The sequence below is a fragment of the Salvelinus sp. IW2-2015 genome, linkage group LG32 (genome assembly GCF_002910315.2).
Source record: "Salvelinus sp. IW2-2015 linkage group LG32, ASM291031v2, whole genome shotgun sequence".
Lineage (NCBI taxonomy): Eukaryota > Metazoa > Chordata > Actinopteri > Salmoniformes > Salmonidae > Salvelinus > Salvelinus sp. IW2-2015.
The window spans coordinates 15,402,044-15,413,343 of NC_036871.1; the positions used below are offsets into that span (position 1 = coordinate 15,402,044).

The 11,300-nt window shown below is 42.8% G+C and overlaps 1 pseudogene; it reads left to right on the forward strand.

Annotated features, from left to right (window-relative positions):
- Positions 1 to 7,981, forward strand: part of LOC111956601 (ephrin type-B receptor 1-like) — a 320,496-nt pseudogene extending 312,515 nt beyond the window's left edge.
- The last annotated feature ends 3,319 nt before the right edge of the window (positions 7,982 to 11,300 follow it).

Here is an 11,300-nt window from a genome sequence, read left to right on the forward strand (position 1 = left end):
AGCGCTCACAACGCATGCAGTCTTGCGTACACACACACACATTCACAGGTGTACAGTACATGCATCCACAAACACACACACCACACACACACACACACACACACACAACACACACACACACACACACACACACCACACACACACACACACACACCAAAACACACACACACACACACAGACACACACACACACACACACACACACACACACACACACACAGAAACACTCATGTGAGCAAGCGGGCATGTTCGCCAACATCTAATTTTAAATTATCCTGTCCAAATATTGGCCCTAAGAAATCTATCTGGCTTCAAAATGTTGTTTTCTAAAATGTAGCGACATGGTTTTAATTGTCAATCAAAGAGAAAAAAAGCTGAGAGGCAGAGAAAGTTAATGGAATATGTGTTTGTTGTTTTCTCCTTCACAGCCAGTGGCTAACCGTCCTGAAAGTAATTATTTGGGGCCTTTGGTTATATGTGTAAATGTATTACAGACCAAATGAATGTGTGTTTATGTACTTGCTTCTTCAGCGATGCAGACGCAATACTGACGTATATTTCCTCGCTCTCCCTCTTTCTATCCCTCTCTTCCCATCTCCCTGCCTCTCTATCTCCAGAGACCTCCTGAGGATAGGTGTCACCCTGGGGGGCCACCAGAAGAAAGATCCTCAGTAACGTCGCCTCCATCGGGTGCAGATGAGCCAGTGCCAGTCGCCCACTGCCGTGGCCATGACTGGAGGGGGCGCCATGCCACGGGGCGGGCAGCATTCGGGTTTGCAGGGACTACAGCAGAAAGGACTACCACCCCTCACGAATGACCCCCGACCCGTCGGAACGCGCCAGGGTCGAGACTATCATTCTCATCTATCCCATCGAACATATAATCAAACATCATTACCCAGGAGGTCAGGGTCCAGACGAAGACTAACTATCAATTCCACTAATCTGAGTTATTCTGAGTTATGATGTAGAAGTTCAATGTGTTCAAAGGCGTTTGTTTTCTCAATCTTAATCTGTGAGGTCACATAATAGAATATGTTGACACACACACACACACACACACACACACACACACACACACACACACACACACACACACAGAAACACTCATGTGAGCAAGCGTGCATGTTCGCACACATCTAATTTAAAATGATCCTGTCCAAATATTGGCCCTAAGAAATCTATCTGGCTTCAAAATGTTGTTTCTAAAATGTAGCGACATGGTTTTAATTGTCAATCAAAGAGAAAAAAAGCTGAGAGGCAGACAAAGTTAATGGAATATGTGTTTGTTGTTTTCTCCTTCACAGCCAGTGGCTAACCGTCCTGAAAGTAATTATTTGGGGCTTTGGTTATATGTGTAAATGTATTACAGACCAAATGAATGRGTGTTTATGTACTTGCTTCTTCAGCGATGCAGACGCAATACTGACGTATTTCCTCGCTCTCCCTCTTTCTATCCCTCTCTTCCCATCTCCCTGCCTCTCTATCTCCAGAGACCTCCTGAGGATAGGTGTCACCCTGGGGGGCCACCAGAAGAAGATCCTCAGTAACGTCGCCTCCATGCGGGTGCAGATGAGCCAGTGCCAGTCGCCCACTGCCGTGGCATGACTGGAGGGGGCGCCATGCCACGGGGCGGGCAGCATTCGGGTTTGCAGGGACTACAGCAGAAAGGACTACACCCCTCACCGAATGACCCCCGACCCGTCGGAACGCGCCAGGGTCGAGACTATCATTCTCATCTAATCCCATCGAACATATAATCAAACATCATTACCCAGGAGGTCAGGGTCCAGACGAAGACTAACTATCAACTTCCACTAATCTGAGTTATTCTGAGTTATGATGTAGAGTTCAATGTGTTCAAAGGCTGTTTTTTTCTCAATCTTAATCTGTGAGGTCTACATAATAGAATATGTTGGTACTGACACAGAGATTGAGTCTTTGGGAATATCAGATGTATGTCTTGACTGGATGATGTTAGACTGGAGAGGAGGAAATGGAAGACATTTTGAAGAGGAAGATCATCGGTGAATCCCAAACCACCCCCCTCCCTTACCAACTCGTCACGTGTTGGTGACGAAACTCAGAGGTTGACTTCCAGAGAGTGGATGGATGAATACATCCATCACCTTTGGACACACTCGTGGCAATTGATGTTTCACTTTTAAATAATAAAACGAGCATTAAATTCAACCCACTGGGTAAGAACTGGTTGAATCAACGTTGTTTCCACATCARTTCAACAATAAATATGATGTTGAACCAACGTGGAAAATTGATTGGATTTGCAAATAGTCCTCAATGTGGTCAAACGAGGGAATTTCATATTTTTTCCACCTAACTTTGAACGTAAATCCAAAGTCATAGCGACATTTTTTGTTGATTTCACATTGAATTCACGTTAGTTGACAACTCAACCAAATGTACATTTAAAAAATGATGTTGAACTGKCGTCTGMGCCCAGTGAGYAARMAACAAATCCCCCTAGGCCATTTTACAAGATATAAACCTCAGTAACAGTTTCACATTTCATTTGGGAAGTATTTAATCGGTTACGTGTCTTGAAATCAGACGTAAACAAATGCATGTGGCATATAACTAGGCACGCACTCTCCAAACATATTGAGGTGCGTGTCGGGATAGGACTACACCCCTCACCGAATGACCCCCGACCCGTAGCACTTCGCTATGAAGCCTGCAGCCTTTCTGGCTTGGCCGAAGTGGCTGTGAGAGGGTTAAATTAACCCTCATTTTCACTCCCTTAGCTTTGGTACACTTGTGCATATGGCGCAGGTGCGCGTGACCACTCAGATGGAAGAGCAATGGGAAGGGAGTGATTTGGGATTCAGCCCATGTCATCAGAAGGCCCCTGATTTGTCATTTGACCCCGGCCTTCTTCAAAGACTGAAATGAGGATGCATTGGTCTGGCTAGGAGCAGCAGTATGAAATGCGTACAGAAAGAAAGCAATTCAACCTCTATATACATGCTCAATATACACACATACGGAACAATGATACAGAGACATACAGTGGTGAATGGTTGATTTTACATTTTTCTCACCTTATATTTTTTCATTTGAAACTTTTGACATTTTTGAGATCTCCTCAAGGTCGACCAAAGTTGAACTGGCTGGAAAGGAGAGCTTCTCTGACATTTTGTTGGTATTGTGTTTTGCTTTTCCACCATGAAAGCAGGGAATGAAATTCTCTACCATGTTTTCACTTTAACACTACCTGTGGATGTCTGGGCTGATGGCCTTGCCAAAGGACTAGTGAAACYGCCTCACCCAGATTCTGAGAATATATATAAATATGTATATCTCTAACTAAATATGAATATATCTTCTGAATAAATCTTCATATTGAAGGTGACCTGTATGAATATGTATGCACGAAACTCTCTCTGCTTGCCTTTTTGGCAAAGATGACGTTTTTGTGGACTGGATTGTGATGGAGATGGACTCATAATGTAGTTTCTCTACAGCGCCACCTAGCCCTCTGGAGGACAAAACATAAAGACACCATTTTGTTTCTTTCCCCAATGCTGAGGGGTCACATGGACAATCCTGAATGAATTTTGACCTGGAAGTAAATGTACAAAGGACCATGTACAAATGACTCTTTCTGTAGATGTGTATAAAACAACTATAGGGATAAAAAAAAGTAACAAAATGTTCCTTCTCTGAAGAGCCCATGTTAAATGTAAGTGTATTCATGCCATATCTTGCTGGTGAGCACTTACTTGTACAGACTGTATTTTTCTTTATTGCCTCTTGTTTGTTGTTTGTTGGAGTGATTGGAACCATCAAGAATGGGAAGGAGAGTGGATAGTGTCTCGTCTGCTGGCCAAGGTCTACGGTATGTACTGCATCTGCTATTGATCCTGATAGTAACTGTATTGGCGAGGAAAATCATGCTGTACATCCTCATGTGTTTTTTGGTAAACAGTTACAGTAATGAAAGAAATTATCTGAAAGAGGGAGTTGCTGGGGTCAAGTTTATGATTTCAGGCGGTTTGCCTGTGGTTTGCCATTAAAAACAGGGCCTTCATTTTCTAGGCATTCTGGTTGTAGAGAGAGGCAGCCATATCGTATAAACAGCCCATGAACTAATCAATACATCTCACATCTCCCCACACTGTGCTGTGTGTGTGTGTGTTGTTTGTGTGTGTGTTGTGTGTGGTGTGTGTGGTGTGGTGTGTCGTGTGTGTGTGTGTCGTGTCGTGTGGTGTGTCTATGTTTGTGCTGTGTGTGTGTGTGTGTGTGTTGTGTCGTGTGTGTGTGTGCACTCCGCACAAGGAAGTCTGTCCTCTTGCATTTCCATCCCCACACACCTGTTACCTTTAAGAAAGTTGTTCCTCTTGCATTTCCATCCCCACACACCTGTTACCTTTAAGAAAGTTGTTCCTCTTGTATTTCCATCCCCACACATGTTACCTTAAAGAAAGTTGTTCCGCTCGCACTTCAACCCTCACACACATGTTACCTAAAGAGAGGAGTTCCTCTTGGACTTCAATCCCCACACACCTGTTACCTAAAGTGGCTAGTTTTACAGATATTACTAGTACACTAAAAGCTATGTCAATTGTAAGTATTGCTCAGTGACTGCTCTACCTACTTTGGCCAATATTCATGTATATGTGTCACGTTGGTATAGGGATCGGGAGACAGGCGCAGGAATGCGTAATATTGGTTTTTACTACCCAAATTACAGCGTGCCGTGTAAATGCAAGYGGACGAAGACCAAAGAAACACATTTACAAAACACAGTGTTGAAACCCAAACAAAAGAGCGAGGAGTACCTTGAGTAAATACACCAGYGCGAGACCCGTAATCATCTGCGCAATACAAGCGGCACGAAAGCCAAAACAACACCCACACAGGTACTCACACGATTACGGACAYTGGAACAATAATCGACTGCCCAATGGAAACCAATGGGCACATTTATWCAATTACAATCAGGGAAATGGGGACTAGGTGTGCATGATGAGACAGTTCTGGAGGGATCCGTGACAATATGTCCATAACGGGGTGAATCTTAATTTCCACTTAAGTCAAATGTTCACTTAGTCGTACACTGACATCAATGGATGACTCAGTGAGCCATAGGGGGAGATGGGGGCTACTCAGTAGCCCCCGTCTTGAGATGGGGGCTACTGAGGACATGGATACTATTTGAGTTAGAGCGAGAGTATTCTTCTGAAGTATGTCTGAAGATGGAGTAAATGGTGGTCCAGGAGGAGAAGCTGACATGATGAGTCTGAGGGCTTTGGTACACAGGGTTGATTGTACTACTAGCCCAGCTCTTGTGTATGCTAGAAGCCTGTGATTGCAGTGTGATTGGTGTGGTGTAGTCTTAGAGATAGATGGCTGTCTGGTCTTGCACCAATCACACTGAATCTCAACTATGTCTGACAGCAAGGTGAAGGAACCTGGTTGAAGATGGTGCAACTGCTCTGATAACTGTGACGAAACCAAAGGGAATTGGGTTATTCCCAATCAGATCAAAACATACAATTATGAATAAGTGTAGTCACCAACCCACTGAAATGTCCACTTTACTAAAGTAGGCAATCAATGCGAAGGTAACAACCCATGTTACACTGTAGATATAGCAAAATCCTCGTTAGCTGTGAATTGGCCATATTAATTAATCCTTCCAGGGACAGCAGGGGGAAAATCAAGTATGCCTATGTTTGATCACCTACAGAGTAGGCCTATGGCAAGTGTCTAATATTGGAACACGAGACACCTTAACCAGATTTTGTCTGGTTGTAATCTCTCATTGCATCGATTTTCTTGTAACTACATCCTCAGGTGTCAGGTCATGACAAACTGCTGTTTCCCCAAACACAGATATCATAGACTGCTGTTCTACTAACCACTCTGTGGAATTGGCTAGCCTGCTGCACTCCTGTGCCAAGCAATGGGTTATTACTTTAGGAGAGGTGTGGCTCCATGACTAAGACTGAGGTACCCACCTTGGCATCTGAAATTAGAAATCAATCGCAGCCCATTAGCAGATTATTAAGTATCCTCAACCCCCTCACCCCTTCCTTTTCCCTTCTGTCTCACATCCAATCCCACCATCCCTCCCTTCTCCCCTTCTGTCTCCATCCATCACCATCCCTCCCCTTCCTTTTCCTTCTGTCTCACATCCATCCACCCCATCCTCGCCCTTCCTTTTCCCTTCTGTCTCACATCCATTCCCTCCCCTTCCCTTCCCTTCTTCTGTCTCACTCCACCCACCCATCCTCTTCCTTTTTTTGTACTCACATCCATCAGCCACCAATTACCCCTACTCTGTGCTGTTTCCCTGTACCTGTCTCACATCCATTCACCGCATCCTCCCCCTTTCCTTTCCCTTCTGTCTCACATCCATCCACTCCTCCCTCCCACCTTCCCTTTCCCTTCTGTCCACATCCATTCCACCCTCCCGCCCCTTCCTTTTCCCTTCTGTCTCACATCCATCCACCCACCCCTCACCCCTTCCTTTTCCCTTCTGTCTCACATCCATCCACCCATCCCTCGCTCCTTCTCATGGCCAGGCTCCAGCTCATTTATCCTGAGTGTAAAAAACCTGTCTCAGGCCCAGGTCTGGATGTGGGTCTGGGCCTCGCTGGGCCTGCCCAGCTGGCTGTGGCTGAGAAATGGCTGCATCTCGGGCTCTCTGCTCCAGTGCACCCAGGCAGGCACGGGACCAGGCCACCTGCTGGGGCCTCAGGGCCTCAGTCTAACAGAGGTCTGATCAGCCGCGGGGAGGGAGACAGATGAGGCTGGGGCCAGCATACACACACAKAGGCATACACACACACACCAAGGAGTCCGCTGTCACAGCTACTGCACGGCGGTCTATCTCTTAATGAAGAGAGAGTGTGCCGAGACCTGATAGTGGGTGTCTATTGGGAACATGAGCAGGGATGAGAGAAGAGAGGGAGTGGGGAGGGTTTGACGGACTATGAAACAGTAGCTCTATACATCAAGTAAGGTATATTGGTGTAGGTTCTAATTGTTGTAGTTCAGCTACAGCCTACGACCACCTGAGCTGTTTCAGTAAACCCTATATGACAACCTATACATTAAGCTCTTTAGGTTGAAACCTAGCTTTTAAAATCCCTTTCAACATCATTCACACAAGCCCGGAGTACCCTGCGCATACCTATTCATTCTTCTGATTAATGATGTCTGTTTATTCAATGGAGGGATCTAATTTCAATCCATTACGCTTCCATTCAGGCACGTCTCAAGTATTTGCCATTCAACATGCCTGTCTATGAATGAGATGACAGAGCAGTCTGTAATTCCCATTTTTCTCGTTTTCCATTTGCTAATGTTGGATTTATTAACATTCTGACTCTAATAGCATTCCACTTCAGAATCGTGACATGAAAAAGCAATTAGCACTCTCTCCATAATAGCCATTTCAGAATTTGCTGTCATTGTCCCATTCTCTCCTCCTAAAAAAAACATATATATTAAATTGTGTATTACTTTGATTTTCATTTTTGTTACAACTTTGTCTGAAAAGTGGGCCTGGGTGTGTCCATTCATCTGATGATTGCTGTTGAATAAACGTGTAGTTAAATCTATGTTTCAGAAAAGGGTCATTTTAGTTGAAGATAATTCCTCTATTTGTGTGTTCTTCTATTTCAGATAATGGACACACACACACACACACACAACCACACACCACACACACACACACACACACACACACACACACACACACAGCAGACCCAGCATTGCTCAGGACAGCCAATAAGGATGAAGACAGCACGACAGGGATGATAACCTCACGTTGTGGTACACACAGGACGTAGGAACCGAATACGTGTTTTCTTGCCTTTGTTTCCCTTTCTSTATAGCTACCACTTGTATATTGTGACGAGTATGTGTCCGAGTTTGTAAGCAGTAACTTTCTGACAACTATTGTACTAAAAATGCACTCAATAAACGCCTTGGAAAAAGAGTAAATCACAGGTGGTCCCAGACTCTGTGAACGATTATGATTATTCTTGTTTTTTTCCACTTCTATGAGAACAGAGCAAAGCAGTTCAAAGTTATTATTCAATAACGCAACAGAGAAGTCTGAGAAGCTGAAGTACAATGCTTTTGTGAATAATGCTTTTCAATTATAATGGGGGGGGGGGGAGGTGGAAGAAGCAGTTCTTGTCACTCACACACACACTCCTGTCACCATGGCACCGCTGTAAAAAGCCATCAAGTCGCTAATAAACGAGACGTCACTCTAAATTAACAGAAACTTCCTAAGAAATCAACACTGAGCGTMGCCAAGAAAAATTACAATATTTAGACAAACTAGCAGAAAATAGCCTCTCCCGCTCTCCCTACTCACGCCCACACTGTAGTGTGTGTTGGCAGAGATTGGATCCTGTAGGGCTCCAACACACATCAATGTGTTGTTCTACTGTAATGATATGGTTAATTAAGTGTTTTATTGGTTGGTAATTGATTGATAATATCCTGTTAGATATTAGTAGAGATTATTTTGCCAAGAAAGGAAGAACAAATGAGAAAGGGTGTGTAAAAGCGACCTGTTACATGATGAGGCATTGAAGAAATCATTTAATTCCAAAATGTACTGACAATAGCTTTTGTTCTGTACAACTTAAAGGGATAGTTCCCCCAAATTACAAAATTACATAATGGTTTTCTTACCCTGTAAGCACAAATCCCATTCAAGGGGAATGGATTTTAGCATTTATTTTATACGGGTTGAAAATGGCAGATTTGTGCACTGATAAATGCCTAAATTGGAACGCAGTGGCTGTACAGTAATACTGTATGCTATACATGACATCAGWGCTCAGGCTCTGTGCTTCACAGTGCTGTATGGGTTTTGACTGACAGCCGTTCTGAACTTAAGCACCTCGCACAACAAGAAGTTGCCCCCATCCCTCCCGCTAATTGGGTAACTTTTGCAGATTTTGGGTTGTCTGAGTTAGGGAAATCCTGTAAATGAAAAGGGCTCTATGTATTTTGGAAGATGAGACATTGAAGATTATAATAAATACCACTTTGATGTCATACAAGCAAGCCAAACACTGAGTCCAAATGTGCATTTCACATTTCCATATCATAAAACTCATGTCATGTACAGTATTAATGTTTATGATCACTATGTTTGATGTACAGTTACAAGATGACATGGCGTCAAACCCTGGGTTGTTCTGAACAGAATGAGCCTGTTTGTCTGTTGTGAAGAGAATTCACTGTGGAATGCACACCTGAATGCACTCATGACTCCTTTCAATGCACACCAAAATGATGATCTATTTTCCGGAATTGCATTGAGAAAGCCAAACTGTAATATTGTATTTTTATAACTTAGCTAGTCATGTTGGCAATAGAACAAGCTTTCAAATTATGCCCACCTGACCCAGATGGCGATTTATAATGGACCGTTTTTAAATTGCGTAAACAACAACAGTAATTGCGTGATGGCGGGATGCAGGGCTGTGTACCAAACAAAACAACTACAAGTGTGCTTGCTCTAGTCCCTCAACGGCACAACTAAGAGAGCTCAAAAAAGTACCTTAGTGTTGAAGACTCTTTTTTGAGTCATAAAAGTACATTGAAATMACTTAGGAACTGTGCACTTTGGAGAGATGTGTGTCCCATTGGAGACACCAGTTAGTCCTCTCACTCAAACCCTTATGTTACACCTACCCAACATGTTCCAGGAATATTCTTATCATGTTACTGAATGTATCCACAGTATTTTCAGATTTCGTTATCAACAAATATGGTGAAAAGTACAGTAAACGTAAAATGCACATGAAATAAACAGTGTAATMTTTGGATTCAGTCTTGTGTCAGGTGATCTGTTGTGTCCTCAACTTTGGTCTAATCATTTTCCCKAAATCTTCAAACTGTTACCTTTCAATTGCTACCATGGTTATGCATATGATTTTAAAATTGTATTCTYTAAAAAACATTTTAAATTWGGCCTATCCATATAGGCCAATTCCCACCAGTGTAAAGGGTTAAATAGGATTGTGCCGGCTAACACAATATCAAAGCCACTTGCTACTTTGGACCTAAAATATCACAACAGTGAACCTGAAGGGATTCAATCCGATCATGTTTTAAAGGCAATGTTCCCGCATTCGCGGAGACCACATTCACGGTAAAGGCTGCATATGTCAGCTCAATCGGAAATMACCTTTAAATGGCGCAGGAGCCAGGGGGGCAATACAAAGTTCCAGTATCAAAAACAAATTGGAGGCCCCACAGCCTTCACTGTTGTGATGCAATAGTATTGACAAAATGTATTGCTCATCAAATTAAAAAGGTCCTTCRGGACATTATTTATCACAATCAGACAGGAGTCTTGAAAGGAAGATATATTGGAGATAACATTAGACAACTACTAGAAATAATGGTAAACTATGGTACTATAGGGAAACCAGGTATAGTCTTTACAGCAGATTTTGAGAAAGCCTTTGATACAGTAGGTCTAGAATCTGTTTATAAGAGCCTGGATATCTTCAGCTCTGAGAAGTTGTATAATAGATAGTATGTTTAAACAACGGAGAGGAATACATCCGTCCATCTACGGGGAAATTCCCTATCGCAGTTTATGTACAGTTGAAGTCGGAAYTTTACATACACTTCAGCCAAATACATTTTAACTCAGTTTTTCACAATTCCTGACATTTAATCCTCGTAAAAAGTCCATCTCTTAGGTCAGTTAGGATCACCACTTTATTTTAAGAATGTGAAATGTCAGAATAATAGTAGAGAGAATGATTTATTTCAGCTTTTATTTCTTTCATCACATTCCCAGTGGGTCAGAAGTTTACATACACTCAATTAACATTTGGTAGCATTGCCTTTAAATTGTTTATCTTGGGTCAAACGTTTCGGGTAGCATTTCATAAGCTTCCCACAATAAGTTGGGTGGATTTTGCTTTTCCTTGCTGCTAGTGGCCTTTCAGGTTATGTCGGATCAGGGACTAGTGGATATAGATTACTTTTGGTGCTGTTTCTTTCCAGTCATCTTAAAGTCCTTTGCTGTTCTTGCGTATTGATTTGCTCCTTGACCCAGTACGTTCATCTCTTTAGGAGACAAACCGTGTCTTCCATGAGGGTATAAGTGCGTGGTCCCATGGCGTTTTACTTGCGTACTATTGTGTTTGTACAGATGAACAGTCGGTACTTCAGCATATTGGAACTCTGCTCCCAAGGATTGAAACCGACTTGTGAGAGCTCTAACAATTTTCTTTCTGAGTCTTGGCTGATTTTTTCTCTATTTTGATTTTCCATTGATGTCAT